The following is a 19,324-nucleotide window of genomic DNA, read 5'->3' as shown; positions in this document are numbered from 1 at the left end:
TCTCTAAATTGGTCACTATGTATCAGAGTTTTGGGTAGTCATAAATGGTTTTCACCAATACTTTGATAACTTCTTCAATGTTGAATTAAATCACATCAAAAAAAAAAATGGGAATCTTATTCAATTTAATAAAATATCATAATATAAATAGACATGTTTTTAGGTTTTACATGGTTGTACAATACGTAGAAACAAGACGAAAATATTTCAAGACAAGAAAGGAATAGATTGAAACAATGAAGATTTGATACCAAAATGCTTCCAATGCTTTTGAATCCTTCTTTAAATTTACATCATTCCTATGAATGACCATTATAATGTTTTTTATATCCTTTACACCTTCATTTGGAGGGTATAACTGCTAAACTTCCTCCTATGACCATCCTGTTGAATTAATTGATTAATTGTGTATTATCTTTGATGTTACACAAAATAGCATATCATTTCCAATCAGTGTATGTTGAGCTCACTATGAAATTAAAGATAATTTTTTGCATCTATCGAGAATTCCAGAGTTTCCCAAGTTCAGAAGATACTATCTACCGAGTTCACTTGGGTGCAAATGAAAAGTTTGCAAAAGATGAGTGTTAACTAAGCTCACTTGATTACCAAAGGAATTTTACATTTATGTAGTGTTGACAAAGTTTCAGTTGGTCAATATACCAGAATCATCTCTAAGTTAGTTTCTATAGAGGTACATTAGCTAACAAATGATTTTTTTGTTTTGGCATATTGAATTTAATTGTTTTATCTATTAGTTCTAGTCAACTAAGAAGATGAATATTATATATTCTAAATTGTATTCTAGGTAGCTTGATAATATGAAATATATAAATCAACTTGAGATTTAGAAAGTGTGAATGAATGGAAGATAACAAAATATGCTAAGGGGAACTGAATTGGAAGGATAAGCAAAATATCCTTGTGGAGCTGAAAAGATATATTTGATCAAAAGGATCATGCATAAGGAAAAATTGAGATCTATAATCAAAAATTTAGTTGCAACCAATTTAGATCATGCCATTGTTACTCTCTAACCATTGTAGTAGTAATCTAAATCTCTTAATAGAGTTGGCTTAACATTTATTTGTAAATCCTCTAAGAAGGTGGCAATTCTATTGAATTGTCTAAAAACCTCTAACAAGGCAACTCCTAATAGGGTGATTAAATATTCTAATAGGATCATACCTAACACTGTGTTTTGTAACCTTTAATAGAGTTGGATCCTAACATGGTTCACTTCAGAAGAGTGAAAGTTAGTAATTAGTTGCAATTGATGGTTTTTCCCAAATTGGGTTTCCACGTTAAATCTTACTGTCAAATTTGTTCATGTTATCTCTCTTATGTGTTTGCAGCAAGTTACAATAATAATTAATCATAGTTAACATCTTAATATTTTCATTCTAATTATTTACTGAGCATTTTTAGTGTTTATTGAGTTACAACATTTTTGTGTGTTTTTCAAATATCAATAGAGTTAAGTTTTCTCAGAGTTATTTTTTGTATTGACATTTAAGGGATCTGGGATTTATTTTTGTGGTAATAGATTTACCCCTCCCCTCTCAGTTACTTCTGTTATATTTTCAACAATTTGTATCAGAGTGCTTGATGCTTGTAGAGAAGGTTTCAAGGATGTAAGCTAAAGATCAGGATATCTTATAGAAGAGAGATTCCCAAGTTGAACTGAGACAATTTTGTAACATGGCAAGGACTTATGAGATTGCATATAGAAACTATCAATGATTTAGGTTGTAAGTAACTTGATGTTGAATACAAAACTTTCACTTGAACATTATTAGTTCAAGATATTGTTGAAAAGAAGAATCGTAACATCATGATGATTGATATTGCATCTACTCTTAGATATGCTGAATTTGATGAAGTAAAAGACCGCAAAATAGTTCATGCAATGTGGATCAAAATAAAAGGAATTTATGGAGGATATGATAATGTAAGAAGAGCTAAAGAAAAAATTCTTAGAGGTCAATTTTATCAAATGAAAATGGTAGAAGATGTAAATATTACAAAATGCATGAAAATAATCAAAACAAGTGTTAAGTTTTATCAAAGCATCTGGAGGAGACAAAAATAATAAAATAGCTATAAGAAAGGTACTAAAAAATATTCTTCCTATTTATGTAACTAGAGTGTCTACTATTTAGGAAATGATATGTGACCCAAACATAAAACTATCTTTAGATGCTCTCCTTGGAAGATTGACATCTTTTGAGTTGGATAACTATGATAACTATGTTCATAGTTCCAAAGGTATTGAGTTAGAATTTGAAGCCAAACTCTCACTCAAGTCAAAGAGTAAGAAATCAAAGGTCAATAAATCAAGACGTGAAGAAGAAATAGAAGAAAGTTCTAACAGTGATCTTGAGGTTGTTGAAGCCATACTTGCAAGGAAATATTCCAAAGGAAGAGGAAAGTACAAAGGCAAGATTCCTCTAATCTGCTTTTCTTTTGAAGAAATTGGTTAGATTGTTGCAAGGTGCCCAAACAAAGAAAACAAGGATGAAAAGAAAAATAATAAGTAAAAAGGCAAGAAGGAATTCAAGAACTATCATGAAAAAGGTAATAAATATGTTTTTATGGTTAAAGATTTTGATAAAAATGAAGATGAAATGGTATATATTTCTGTAAAAGATGAATTGAAGGATGAAAGAGATAAGATGACACTTATCTCTCATGTTGGAAAAAATGATACATGGATTATTGATAGTGGTTTCTCACATCATATGACTAGAGACAAAACAATACTTGAGCACATGGAATATTATGATGGTCGTAGTGTTAGATTTGGAAACAATGAACCTTGTTGCATAAAAGGAAAAGGATGTATTTTTTTGACTAAAGAAGTTATATGTGATAATTTTTGTTGAGTTAAAAGACTAAATCATAATCTTATAAGTGTGGCATAATTTAATAAAATTGGGTTCAATGTAGAATTTATGGATGGAAAGGCCAAACTGCTAGATGGAAAAGGAAATTTGGTTCGATCTAGGAAACAAACATAAGGTACCCTATTCTATCTTGATCTATATGAAATTTCATGTTTTATTGCTCAAGTTGAAGAAATATAGTTTTGACACAAAAGATTATGTCATGTAAACTTTGATAATCTGGTTAAGATAAGAAAATAGAGAAGAGTTAGAGTTATTCATAGTTTAAGGAAACTTGATAAAGTGTATGCAAAAAATGTCAAATTGGCAAGATGGGAAAGACTAGTTTCAAAAGCAAGAACTATCAATCTAAAGAAGTCTTAGAGCCTGTGCATACAAACTTATGTGTATCTATTGGAATAGAGAGGTGTAGTGGAGAAATTTTTTTCATTCTTTTTGTTGATTATTAGAGAATGATAAAGTATCTAAAATAAAAATCAGAAGCTTTTCCAAAATTTAAGTGATATCTGGCAAGAATAGAAAAAGAAACTAGAAAGAATTTGATATGTTTGAGATTAAATAGAGGCAGTGAATTCATCTCCAATGGATTCAATGAATTTTGTATTGAAAAATGAATTAAAAGAAAAGTATGAGCTCTTGGTACACCTCAGTAGAATGTTATAGCTAAAAGAAGGAATAGTTCCACCATGGATTGTGCAAGAAGATTGATGATAGAAAAGAATACGGCAAATAAAATACTAGAAGGAAGAAATCAGTACTAATGTACATATCTTGAATAGAGTCCAGCTGAAGAAAGACTCAAATCATACTCCTCATGAACCATGGTATGGCTACAAGCCTAATGTAAGTTACTTGGAAGTACTTGGTAGCAAATGATCTATTTTGAAAGAATCTAGGAAAGAAAAATTTGATGTCAAAGGTGATGAAGGAATATTCCTAAGATACTCATGCAAAAGTAAAGCATACAAGTTTTTGAATTCATCTACTCATAAAATCATAGAAAGTGCACCTGTGAGAATTGATGAGTTTGCAGAAAAGAATGAAGAGGAAAAAAACAAATAGCCTGAGGATTATAGAAGAATTTTTTTACTATGAACCTGACACCATACCAAACCTATCTAGAAGAAAGAAGGCTTCACCTCCTGAGTACATAAAATCTCCAATAGTTACTGAGTTGCAAATAGTGCAACCTGAGTTACAGTCTAAAGGACCTAAGTCATAGTCAGAGGTTACCAAGCTAGTGCAAACTGAGTCTAATGGACTTGAATCATAAATAGTGGGACCCAAGATTGATACTAAAGTTCATGATGAAATCAATGAAACTCATTCCAAATCCAAAGAACTTGTGTTAGCAAGATATTTCAGGAGGCATCATGCACTTGGTCGGATCATTGGAGACAAATCAAATGGAACAATGATAAGTAACAAATTGAAAGGTACGTGATTACTTGTTGAATTTGAACTTAGAAATGTGAAAGATGCATTAGATATGAAAGTTGGATTGAAGAAATGAATGAATAAATAGAACACATAGGGAAGAACAAAATGTAGACTCTTGTTCCTATATATAAGGATAAAAATGTAATTGGCACAAAGTGGGTATTCAGAAACAAGCTAAATGATGATGGAGAAGTTTCCAAAAATAAATCAAGACTAGTATGTAAAGGCTATTCTCAAGAACAAGGTATTGATTATGGTAAAAAAAATTGTCCTATTACAACATTAGAAGGTGTTAGACCTTTACTAGCATATGCATCTCATAGAGGATTTAAAATTTATCAAATGGATGTAAAATTTGCATTCTTGAATGGAATTCTTGATGAGAAAGTCTGCATTGAACAACTTGAAGGTTTTGTAGATCCTAACAAAAAAAACATGGTCTAAAAATTACATAAGGCATTATATGGTCTCAAGAAAGCTCCTAGATCTTGGTGTGAAATACTTTATAATTACATGGTATAGATTATTTTTCAAGGAACAAATTTCAATAGTAGTCTATATATTAAAGAATGACCAGACAAAAAGATTGTGTTGGCAAAAATATTTGTCGATTATACATTATTCATAGGAAGTGATGACTTGTGCAAGGAATTTTCATAAGAAATGAGTAAGGAGTTTCAGATGTCTATGTTTGTTGAGATAAAATTATTTTTTTTATTCTAGATTCAATAGAAGTAAGATGGTATCTACCTTACTCAATCTAAATCTATCAAGGAGATACTAAAGAAATTTGTAATGCAAGATTTAAGACTAGTTGGGACCCCTATGTCTACTGGACACAAGCCTTCTAAAAATGATGATTTCAAAGAGGTAGATCAAACATCATAGAAATCAATGATTAGAAAATTATAGTATGTAGTGCATATAGAGCTTGATATTGCACTAGTAGTTGGTGTGGTGGCAAGATTCTCAACAAATCCCAAAGAAAATCACATGATGGCAATCACGACAATCATGATAAATCTAAAAGTTACTGAAGACTATAGTTTATGGTACAAAATAGGAGGAAATTTTTATTTAGAAGTATTCACAGATGTTAATTGGGTAGGAAGTATTGATGATGAAAAAAGCACTAATCGTGGAGCATTATTTCTTGATAAAAGACTAGTGTCTTGGACAAGACACAAATAAAATTGTATCTCTTAGTCTACGATAGAGGTAGAATATGTGGCAACATCAGTTAATTGTTCTAATATTGTTTGGTTCAAACAACTATTGGCAGGTATTAAGATAGAGATTGAGGATCCAGTAGTCATATACTATGGCAACACTAGTGCAATCAATATATCAAAGAATCTAGTGACGCATACCAAAATAAAACACATTGCTATAAAATATCATTTCTTGAGAGAATCGATACAAGATAATGAAGTTAGATTGGAATATGCGAATAAAAAAGAAAAAAATGTAGACATATTCACCAAGCCATTACCTAAAGATGCATTTATGTATTTAAGAGGTAATATAGGGGTTATTTCCCTATCTGAAGCTCACTAAATGAATTTTAGTGATGCATTAAGTAGAGCATGTTAAAGATCAATCAAGTGCTGCAGTATTGAAAAGGGCATATTGTAAATGAATCAGTACTTGAGGCACACTAATATTCACTGAGCATTCTCTTTGGCATGAGATGTCAAAGAGGGAGAGTTTTTTTGTCATATCTCATAGAAATTTTGTGGAGAATTTTTTTGTCATAATTTTTTTGAGAAGAGATTTCAAAGAGGGAGATTGAACTTTGTCTAATATCAAAAGCAGAGGTTTGCTATCAAATGAACTTATAGTACATAGAATTTTTCTGAAAAAGGGAGAAACTAAAGGCACAAAGAGTTCACACTAATAGAGGGAGTTTTCATGAATGAAGGTAAGGATATATTCCTTAATTTATTCTTGCTCCAAAATTTCAATGTGTTATGACATGTTGTGTTGCCATCAATGTCAAAGAGAGATATTGTTGAAACAATTGATTAATTGTGTATTGTCTTTAATGTTACACAAAATTTCATATCATTTATATTTAGTGTATTTCGAGCTCACTCAGGCATTGAAGATATATTTTTTTCTACTGAGCATTCTAGAGTTTGCCAAGTTCAAAAGATACTATGTATTGTGTTCACTCAGGCACCAAAGAAAATTTTATGGAAGATTAGTGCTAACTAAGCTAACTTGATTAATGAAGGAAATGTTAGATGGAACTAGTGTTAAACAAGCTCACTTGGTTACTAAAGGAACTTTATGAAAAAATTTCTCTAAGTTAGTGTCCACTGAGTTGGATTGGTTAAGAAAGGATTTTCCTTTTTTGACATATTGAGTCCAATTGTTTTATCTGTTGGTTCTAGCCACCTAAGAAGATGAAAATGATTTATTATAAGTTGATTCTATCCAACTTGACAATATGAAAGATATAACTATAAGAACAAGTCAAGATTTAGCAAGTTTGAATGAATGGAAGATAACAAAGTATTCTAAGATGAAGTTAATCAGAAGGATAAGTAGAATATCCTTCTAGAGCTAAAAAGATATATTCAATTACAAGGATCATATACAAGCCAAAAATGAGATATGTAATCAAAAATTTAGTTTCATCCAAATCAAGTCATGTCATTTTTACTCTCTAACCATTTTATTAGTGATCTAAATCTCTTAACAGAGTTGGCTTAAAAACTATTTATAAATCCTCTAACAAGGTGTCAGTTCTACTTAATTTTCTAAACACCTCTAGAAAGGCCACTCCTAATATGGTAATTAAATCCTCTAATAGGGTCAAAAATAAAAATGTTTTTTGTAACCTTTAACAGGGTTGGCTCCTAATAGGGTTCACTTCAAAAGACTAAAAAATAGTAACTAGTTGAAATTTGTAGTTCTTCCCAAATTGTGTTTCCATGTTAAATCTTAGTGTCAATTGTGTTCATGCTATTTCTCTTAAATGTTTGAAACTAATTTAAAATAATATGTAAACATAGTTAACATCTTAATATTTGCATGTTAAGTATTTTCAGTGTTTATTCAGTTACATCATTATTGTGTGTTTGCGAAACATCATTAGATTTAAGTTTTCTTAAACGTATTTTTTGTACTAACATCTAAGGGGTCTAGGATTTATTTTTGTGATTAATATTTCATCCCTTCCATCTTAGTTACTTCTCTTATATTTCCAACACATCCAACTTCCGATTTTGTCTTTTTGTACAATTTTTGAAAAGTTGCATTTTACAACTTTTATAATATTTGACTCAAATCACTTTACATCTTCACTAGAATATTCCAAATATATTAGAATGAAATAATAATATATATTATCATCATTTTACCACTTTATGGTTATTTAATACAAATTTTATTAACCAACCAATTAAAGACCATATTAGGAGAGCTCATTATAATAGCTCTTTTAGCCTTACATAGAGATTGACATTGACTCAAAATGACATTATCAATGCAGAAGTAATTGAATTTAATTATGAATACTAAAGACTACTTTGATCTCTTCTCTTAGTTCTCCTGCACCACTTTCTAAATGTTTTGAGGTTAGAGGACGAGAATTATTTCTCCTATAACACCCTTAATGACCTTTTCCTTAGAAAAATAATGTTCTACCAATCTCGTTATCAATTATGAGGAGTGGATGAAGGTCAGATGTGATGCTATGTTTATGAGGCATTAATACATAAGTGTATATACCATTATAGACCATTCACTTAGCTAATTAAATATTGTGAGGAAGGTATTCTAGTCTATATATTTGAGCTATGTGTCTTTGATCTCTGCTTGCCCATCTTGAAATTAGGATTTTCTAGGCACTCCTTGGTATTTGAATGCCATTAGTTTTGGAGCTATATTTTCGTCCATTTAAGAGGATGATGATGGCATCTTATCTACACAAGAAAGGAAAAATTAGTTTGGAGAGCTAAACTTTAACTCAAAATAAACCCTAATTGACCCTAAAAAAATTAGAATCTAGCAAAAAAAATTACAAAATAGTCAAAATCAAATTAATTCTCCCTCAAGCATTGTTAAGTTGTTTAACACACCTAACACACCCTTACAAGTGTGTTAGTGCACCAAAATGGCCTATATTTGATCATGTATTCATAGTTGTACACTAGCACATGTGCACACCTTGGTAAGGTGTGCACATGTATAGGTGTCCAACTACATACATGCACTATGCAAGTCCATTATGGGGGAGAATTTAGCCAACTTTTTTTTTTTTTTTAAAACCTTTTTAAAAGAATAAGGGTGTGCACATTTGCATGTTGAAGAAGTGCACATGTGCACACCTTTAACTTAGGAATTTATGTTTAACTATTAAGAAGGTGTACATGTGCACACCTTGAGGAGGTACGCATGTATGAACCTTCTTGTGACTTAGGTTGTTTTTAGGGTTTCTTAAATTTAGGTTTTATGTCTTAGGTTTGAAAGAAGGTGTATACATGTGCACCTTCAAGAGGTTCACATATGTGTACCTTCTTAATGGTTTAGCTGACCTTGTACTTTGTATCGACATGTCAGGAGCAAAGGAGTTGGGAATGTGCATGTTGGTGGGTGTGAAGGTACAAGTGTTAGGATAGCATGAAGTGAAGTGAGAAGATGGATGAGGTTGTGGAGATTATATAGACCTAATGTCTAGGTGCACACCGTGAGTAGTGCACATTCTAATAGGTGTGCACATATGTAAGGGTGCATGTGTGCATCTCTAGAAGGATATGAGTATGCACTTATGCATTAAGCACACTTCCACACTTGGGGAAGGTGTGTATGTGCGCTAGTGTAATAGTGCACACTTTTGCACTAAAAATACCATAAACTCCATTTTGCAAACATTTGGCTTTTTGAACTTCCCCTATCAAATACTAGGGATTTACCCAGATGCTTGGGGGAGTTTGAAAAATTACCTAGTCCCCAAAATAGGGGTCTAGGAGACAAAAATAATCTACTAGGGGGTCCCCATTTCTAAGATTAATGAGGCGTCCATTTTGAGACAACAACAAATAGCCCCAAGAAGAAAGAAGAAATGAAAAAGCCATATATTCATCAGAAAGTATTCTTTTTACATGTGTCAAATGACAAATGAATTTTGAATACTTCAAAAAATCTTTCCATTCATATTTATTTTAAATTTTCTTGCATATTTCCATTCAAGATTCATCTTTGAATTTTTTTTGTATATTTCGTGGATAACCATTTTGGAGTGCATTACCCTTATATTTGATTTACCTTTAGGATCTTCTTGAATCTTTGATTTTAATGTCATTTGTACATTTTTTCTTTCTTTTGTACCCTTACCATGCTTAGGCTATGTGGCCAAGGTATTGGCATTTCTTTTCTAGTTACTTTGTTTAATTTGATAACCCTTGCATTCCTCTTATATAGAACTTCTAGGGAACTCTCACACCAAATCAAAATTTTACTAATTAGTTTAAGAGACCCTTTTTTTGAACTGGTAGGTTTGGATAGTCCCTTATCACCATAAACCTAGATTTCAAAATCACCAAGATAGTTAATTTGTATATTTGTAAAGTGTTGAGAACTATCGATCTATGTTTCTAATTTCAAGACTAAAATTCCTTTACAACTGCAAGTCATATCCATCCTTAGTTGGTACAAGAAACAAAATCATCAGAATGCTTTGACAAAGAATTATGTCTTCTTGAAATTTGAGACAATAAGAAATGATTTGTGGGATGTGTCAAGAAAGATTATTGATTGCACCTAATCCCTAGACTAACACAACTTGTAAAGAAAAAACACCACTATAAAAAAACACAGATATACAGAAAGTAAACACATAACTAAAAGTAAACACACTTATAGAAACTTAACATACAACTGAAAGGAAACACACTTTTGTAAAGTAAAAAACAATAAAAATATTTTATTTTCTTTTCTGAAAATAACTTTCAGGCTCAAATGTATTGTTTTAAGAACTAACCATTGATTGGAAATTGTACCAATTCCCCCTCTAGAGAACTCAATCTAAAAGTATTATCTCCCAAAGTATTTGTAATTTTATACGAGCCAATTCAAAAATGTGGAAAATTTGTGTGACTACCAAGCTTCTCTTTCACCTTATCCCACATGAGAACAAGGTCATATATCTTGAAAGATTTAATTGTGGCCCACTTGTCGAAGCATTGTTTCATGATAGGCTAATGTTTCACCATATGCTCCAAAGTTTTCATTCTTTCTGCATCCAATTCCAAGAGATTCATTAATCTGATTTGAACTCTATCATCATCATCAACATATACCCTTATAAATTTCAACACTAGAATCATGAGATTCAGTGGGAACACATGTTCTTTTCCATAGGAAAGTAAATATGGTGATGCCTCCAAAGAATTTTTAATCCGAACTCTATCTATCCATATTGCATATGGATATGTGTAGGATCATGGTAAACCAAACTATGCTCTTAAATGGCAATTAAAATTCAGAAAAATTGTGTTATGTCAATTTGAAGTGAAACTTTCTACTTGTTTTAAACTTTATATCAAAAAATTGAGAGAAAAGAATCTCTAGTAAATTGAATTTAGTTTCTAAAATACTAGGTAGGCCTTATCTTAAAATAAAAAATTAAATAAAATGAAAATAAATAAATATCGATTCATCAAAAATTTGAATTTTAATGAAATAGTACAAAAATTTCAAGACAAAAATAAGAAGTAGATGTATGTTTGTCCACCTTAATTAAAAACAAATGATAATATATTTAGATAATATTTTAGATAAAAGAAGTAGACTCATTCCTAGATGTGGCACATAATTTTGGCTAATTTTTTATCCTAAATAAATATAATTTTATTAATTTTCTATGTTAGTTTTTGGAATAAAAAATTGTTTTATCTGACCACTTTAACTAATTCAAAACTCTACAACGTTTAATTTATCTTTTTTCCCTTATAGTAGAAGAAGCATAGAAAGTGATACATCTTTTAGATTTCAAAATTTTTGTACCATTTGAAAGTTATACTTATTATTCAAGTAGTGTCCCAGTCAACACTTTATATGTAACTCCATTACAAAATAAGTAATAATTACTTAGTAAACTTGTAAGTTGACAAACCTGACATTTATGCAAATCTAAGAATATTCTTAAGAAACTATTCTCATTTCATCAAATTTTGGTATAAAAAAATTGTCAACTACATGTTTGAAGTTAAAAAACACACAAGAACAAGCCAAAAACACATTTTGATGATGTCTTTAAAGTCAACTTACCATATAGGGTTGGTATCAAAAGATATAGCAGGCGTTATAAAGCTATTATTTTTATTTAATGTAGTATATATATGGCTGGGAAAAAAATTGGAATAGAGTTTGAAATGCTCTGAAGAATTTCATAGCTACATATTTTGCACATCTCCACTTTTTGGCACACCATGATCTTGCATATAACCATATTTAAGCTAAGTGTGCCAATTTTTTGGGTTGTCCTTCAACAATTTATTTATCACTTTGATCAAGTTTTTATTGGCATACTTAGCCACACCATTCCTTTTGGGATAATATTTAGATGAAATCTTGATTATGACCTAATTGTCTAATGCCCATTGAGTAAGAAAGATGGATTCAGAAGATTAACCATTGTTGTATACAAGGAAAAAATGCTTCCCAAATGTACTAATAGTATGTCCATCCAAAAATCTATAACCACTTTCATCCAAAAAGTTTCAGGTTCTATCCAATGGGTATGATATTCTATAGCTATAAGGATGCACATGTGTCTAGTTGATGACAGTGGGTTCATAGGACCAATCAAGTCCAACCCCCACTTTGTAAAAGGGCATATCACAAATATTGGTTATAGAGGCCTAATTAGATTTATTACTCTAATTGCACATTTATTCCAAATGTGGAAAGAACATACATGTTCAAATATGTCCTTGAAAATGGTAGGCCAAAAGTAATATGATCTTAAAATCATATAGTTCGTAGCTTCTGTTGATTCATGTCTTGTGCCATACTTATGATGAAACTATCCTAAAACCTAATTTTCTTCAAGATTCACATCCCATGAACTTCAAATAAATCCCCTTGTAATTTCATTTTATATAGCTTCCTATCTTGAAGCATATAGGATTCACATTTCATCTTGAGTTCTCTTCATTGGGAACTATTCATCCAATTAGGGTGTTGGTTATACAAGATAGTAGATAATATCTTGATACCAAACATTGACGATTATTCCTTGATCAATATCCACTTGAGAAACTATCATCTTTTGTTGACTTTTGGTACATATCTTGTCATCAAATATGGTTTTGTTGTTAGTACGGATCTCATTATCAAATATCATCTTACTTAACCCTTGTCCTCTTACTAACTTCATTAGTTGAATCTCTAGATCAAATTCTTGAAACATACCCATCCAATTCCCTCACCTCTCACCTAATTCATTTTTCATCATTAATGGTTTGGATACGAGATCAGGCATAGTTACATATACCATACTCCTAAGTATACAATTAAATTTCTTGATTTTATTTATCAAAGTGAAAGATAGTTTATCAAGATTAGAATAATTCAACTCAACATTCTTCAATGGACAACTCATGAATGCAGCAGGTCTCTCATATTCTTTGTCTTTCTTCTAAATTAGAACTTTGGAACATAAGTGTTCTGAAGGAAAAGAGTAAATTTTGAGTGGTAGTCATAATTTGGACTCACAAGCACTGGAGCTATGTAGATAGCCACTTTCATGCCCTCAAATGATTTCTTAATTTCTCGAAGCCATTTAATTTTTACTCCTTTCTTAAGAAATTCATTAAGGGTACATACTATCTCATCAAACTTGCTAATAAACTTGTGCACAAAATTGAACTTTCCAAAGAAAGACTTGAGTTTTTTATGACTATGAGGCAATGACAAATTGTGAATTATTTATATTTATTTAGGATCAATGCATATTTCTACTTCAAAAATTATATGACCAAAAAAATGTTCCTATAGTAGCCCTAAATGAACATTTCTTAGGGTTAAGTTATATGACATACCTCTAGTATTGATTGAACATTTGTTTTAAATCAACAATATGCATACTCCTATCTGTGGAAAAGATAGTTAAGTCATCCATGTAGCTAACTTTGCACCACTTATTTATTAGTCCTTTGTATGCCTCATCCATCACTCTTCGCAAGGTAGCTCTTGCATTGATAAATGCAAAAGGCATTCTTCTATATGCAAAGGTTCCCCATTTTGTCATGAAAGAAATCTTCAACCTATCTTCTTCATCTACCATCACTTAATAATAACTTGAATATTCATCTAGAAAATAAATCACTTTGGGTCCATTCACAATTTGTAATACTTCATCAAGCAAGGGAAAAGAGTAATTATCTTTTTGATATTCTAGGTTTAAATTAGAAAAATCCACACAAAGGAATTTTTCTTTAGAATTTTTCCTTACTAGAACGAAGTTAGCAACCCATGTAGAGTGTCACATTGGATTGATAATTTTAGCATCAATTAATTTCTAGAATTCTTCATTATCAATGGTTCAATAATGGGATTGATAGGTCTTTGTCACTGATGAAATTTTTTTTTATCAGGCTTTAATAAAATGTCATGTGTAATTATTTCAGGATTATAGGTTTTGAGTTTGTCATAACTCCATATTATGACATCTTTGTATTTTGTGAGCAACTAAAGCATGCTTTCTTTCTCTTGAGGAGTACATGCCCTTACATTCTTACCATATTTAGATTTTCAATGCGCAGATTATATGAATCACACTCTTTGATCCCTTTCTCTTCAATAGTTCTCTTGCTCCATGTTGATTAATCTCGATCAAAGATGTTTTCCAACTCTATCGTACCCTTATGAATAGTATTGGTTTAAAAATTTATAATCCCATCTTCATTTTCTAACTCATCATCCTTAGGGTTATCATCACCAATATCATCAATTCCTTATCCTTTAAAATGGCCATTACACATGATGAGCTCAAGAATGGGTCGGTCATCTTGAAAGACTTGAAAATTTGTAATGTTGTTTGGGATAGACAAGGAAGTCACCAATTCTATTGAGAAACTTTTTAATTTTATTCTTTCAATAGGCTATCATGCACTAGCTAAAACTGTAAGATAATCTAATACAACATTTATCCTTCTTTAGATTGAACTTATATTCAATTCTTCAAAATATTCCATCATGTCCAAAACTCTTTTCTAGAATGGAAGTATTCTTCTATCATTGCTACTGTATATTGATTTAACCTATCTAATCACCAATTGAGAGTCTCCAACTATGAGTTTTTTGATATCTTTTCTATAAATTGTATGCAATATGTAGAATAAAAGGACCTGAATTTGGGATTGATTATTTCAATACCTACACTAGCTCCTAATTTTTATTTACAACCTTCAAACATTAATTTTCATATTTCTTGTTCTTTGGGCTTTCTATACTTGTGTTTATTAGTACACAACTTTTTCTTCACTTGAGTTTTAAAAGACCCTTTCTTCTAGATCAATTGTAACCTTTTACATATTGGACTTGATGAGTTACCATAATTTATCTTTGATTATAGGAGAGTTTATTTTTCTTATTAATATTGAATATCCCCTATCAATTTTGTAATCTTGTTAATTTTTGGTTGCAAGAAAACTATAGCTAAAGTCCAACATTGGCCTTTATAAAATGTCTCCTTCTCAATATTGTAATCATTCCTAGTGGAGGGTTAGATAAACCACCTCCATCTAAAGTTGAGTCACTATATGATGCATTATGATCTTCCTTGTCTCCTTCATTAGTCTTGATAGATTTAGATGTGTATATGGGACTTGAATTTTCTTTATGTATTTCATTTGGAATTTGGCCATCTTTGAATTGCATCATCTAATTTAATATCTTAGCAATCACTTCTTGGAAATATGAACACTTGAACTCAAAATGGCTAACTTTGTGTAACATGTGAAACCCAGGGAGTATAAAACTACTTAGGTTTGTTTCCTCACCCAAATACCACTAATTAGTAGGCATGTTATCTATAAAATGATTCAACAATTATTCATTTAGAGAAAGAATCTTGGATTCCTCATTCAAATTTTCTACTTTCTTGGCTAGTCAAAATCCATAATTTTGTAATACCCTAAGTTTTATTGGAAAAATGCCACCTCATTCAATACATTTTACTATGTGATAATCATATTTAATTTTGGCTCAGCCTATCTTGATCCAATTATTAATTCCTTTCCAAGGTAACCAATATTGATTAAATTCAGTTGAGAACCATCCCCTTATATACTTTATCCATTCATTTCTTAGAAACATTCCATTAGTCTACGGGATTTCCACCACATGTATGTCTATAGTATCTTAAATTTGACGGTATATAGTTAACTCTATGCTAACATTTTTCATTACCCTGATAACTTTTACTGCTATTTTTTAAGTAATGTGATTATTTGATTGGAGGGTTGAGGAGTGACTCCTAACCTTTGAGCTATCAAAAGGGGTATCACATTACAAGAATATCCTAAATCTATAAGAAAATTGTGTAATTTTCTTCCAAAAATTTTGAGACTAAGTAGGAAAGGAGTTACTTCCACATTCTCTTTATACATAGTTGGCATAGCCTCAAAAGTATTAACTTATTGTGAAGATATCTTTTGAAGAACTATATTTGTGTTAGGCATTGCCTTGGTATGATCAAGAGTCTTCACTAGTGCTTCCCTTTGATTCGGACAACTTTTTTACCTTTGTTACATATCAACCTTGGTTCTCTTTAAATATTCCACTACACTATGCTTCTTAGCGGTCAATGCCATTTTCTTCAAGATTATAGGTACATTCCCTTGATTTTCATTTTTTTATCCAACATAGGGTTCTCTAGTAGGTAGTACTAGATTGTCATTAACTCTTGGATCAGGAGGCATTGGTTACAAGTAGGAGGAATCCCATCTATCATGGGATCTTTTTGGTTATGTAAATTGTAAGTATTCTTAATTTCATTTTGAAAAGCTAGTGTCTCTTCTTGATGAGGATCTGATTCTTGACTGAATCGGGAAGTGAATTCTTCATTAGTTGGTTGTTCCATTTAACGATTTTGTGGACAATCATATGATTATAACATCACAGTGTTGTACTACATAGGAAACTCACTATTATTGCCTTGTGAATTTTGCTTCATTTCTTTATTTTCATTATAATATGAGCTACTCTCATTAGGTACATTTTGATTATATGTCATATTGGTTGATGTCCACAAATTGAGCATTTTTATTGTTACTAGAAAGGATGATTTCATTGTTTTGATGGGTATTCCGTTATCGATTTTGTCTTTGGAAACCATTGTTGTGATCTAGAGGATTTTAGTTATTTCCTACATTGTTATTCCACTAAAGTTCTTGTTGTAAGGGTCTGTATTCATTTTTGAGATTTTTTTCCTTTGCTTGCAACAAATTTAGATGAGACAACTCATTAGTAATTTGAGACAACGTAGTTTTCATTTGACCAATCTCAAATGCCACATTGTTTTCTATCTTAGTTGATACTATAGCCTTTTTCTCAAAGAAAGTGAGTTTTGGAGGTTTATATCCTGGGTAGCCTATTGCTAGGACTGATACAATTGGTGCCTATTGTAATGTAATTGGATTCATTGGAATGAACTGTCTAGGCATCACTAGTGCTCCAAGATGATATTGTTGCATTGTTGTGGTAGCTTGGGATGCAACCATTAATCACCATCTAATAGGATTGGCTTTCTTAGTAAAGGTAATTAATTCTTCAGATATTTTTTCCAATGTGTTGATATTTGTAGTAGGTAGCCTTCATAGGAAGACAATAGTAAGATGGTTCATAGCATTAAGATAAATATGGATTATAGCTTCAACTAGTATAGTATAGGGTGTTTCCAACTTTTAGTAAGCCATGTGAAAGCAATGATTGTAACATGAAATGGTTTCCACATGATTCCTCCTTATTTATATGGATTGATGATGTATCAAAGTTAGGTTGACAAATATTTTAAATTGTTCTAAGAAAAAATTTTCGTAGGCATCCCAATCCTGAATGCATCCTGATGGAAAATTCATGTACTAGTTAAAGGCAGCTTCTCCTAATGAGTATGAGAATAAATGAAGGAACAAATTATCTTGTTGAATCTTTTTTCAATGAAAAATTTCCTTGAAGACTTTGATATGGTCCTCTGTTATTCATGTTTCTCCAGAGATGAACCTCTAGGAAGAATTTCTTAGGATTCTTAGTAAAGTCATTAAGTGCACCTTTAAAATTGATTAGTGAATCTACTATGTTTGCAAAGAAGACCATTGATAGATGATTTTGTGGGATGATAGGTGGAGGTGAAATCAGAGATGGAATGGGAGATGATGAAAGTTGGAATGGGAGTAGTAAAATTCTTGATAGTCCTTTGTCACTCTAAGGTTTGCAAAATTGACTAAGATCTACAAACTTGTGTGCACATTTTGTAGATCTTAAAGCTCATTTAAATCAAGATGTTGGATCAAGATTCTCTAGTTTGTGTCAATTCTAAAAATTACTCCTTAAAAACAAGTACCTATGCACTTGCGCACATTTTCACAATTCATTGATAAAAATTTCTAAACATCTAAAAATTGTAGAATATTGAAATAGCAAGTTTTTTTTCTAATTTAAATGGTTTGTAGCCCTCCTTCTCACATTAATTTTGTTGAGCCATCATTTTTCATGATGCTAATTGGTAGGAATTCTTTAAAATTTCTCTTTTGAAAAGCTAATTGATTATCAACTCCAAGGTTCTAGGTGATCTTGCAACCTATTGAAATATGCTCAATTAAAGATAAATGTATATGTAAATGAGGAGGCCTTTTATCATTCTAATTTTTTTTGGATAAGATGTTTGATCTATTGTTGATTGAATAATTAACCACAAAAGATATAAATTTTGGGTATTTTTCTATTTTATAATGAATGTATTAGAAACAATAGTCCACCAAGATAACTGAGGAGGGGGGGAGAGGGTGAGTTAGTTATCCAATAATTAAAACATTTATCAACCTTAAACAATCTTATCCATTCAACCAAAATAAACAAAAACCATAACAAGAGGCACTTGGACAATTACACTAGATATATTAACTAGAAAACCCTTGATAAGAGGGAAAACCTAGTGGGAATGTTTCCTACAAAATGATATACTAATATAAATATTCCTTGTTAGCAGATGGACCCTATTAGGAGTCTATTACAACATTTAGTAGATATGACTCCCTATTAGGAGACTTTGAATCCTTATTAGAAGATTTCAACCGTGTTAGGAGTTGTGCCAATTTAGTACCTACCACTAGTTTGCATTTTATTATTATTTCCAAACTCTTTTAGCCCATTTTTATGTTTAATGATTAGTAGCATTGTTATGAGATTATCAGATGTTGTTTCAGATTCAGTTTTTATATGATGAGATTACGTGGTACTCTATACTTCATGCATGCCTGATTATTATTACAATGTTTTCAATCGTTGATGATGTTTAGTTAGATGGATTATTATATGTGTTTTCTTATGGATACTTACCCCATGCTACATGTGTATGGTGTGTGTGTGTGTGTATGTTTTCTTTATGTATGGCATTTTTGATGTGGTTAAGGAAGGGAGTTGTAGTCACTTACTAGATAGGTCAATCTACACAATACACCACTTCCTACCATTCCCTGTTTAGCTTAGAATATTGTGTTTGTACATGCGTGGATTTCATGTAGGTTGTAGGTACTGAGTATTGATTTCCTTGAATTGCTAGGATGAGCATACCCTATCGGATTGTCTCAATGGTAAGAGATGGGACATAAATTCTTAAGTCCAAATCCTAAACCTTTAAGCCATTTGTCTTAGAAAATTAGGACAAGTATATGAGTTGACTACCTTTTGGATGCATCAAATGATGTTAATTCATGATTATAACCCTTTAGTTTGATTTTGTATGT

This window comes from Cupressus sempervirens, chromosome 11 (assembly GCF_028749045.1).
Source record: "Cupressus sempervirens isolate cs-2001-9-10 chromosome 11, ASM2874904v1, whole genome shotgun sequence".
Taxonomy (NCBI): Eukaryota; Viridiplantae; Streptophyta; class Pinopsida; order Cupressales; family Cupressaceae; genus Cupressus; species Cupressus sempervirens.
This window is presented reverse-complemented; position numbering follows the sequence as displayed.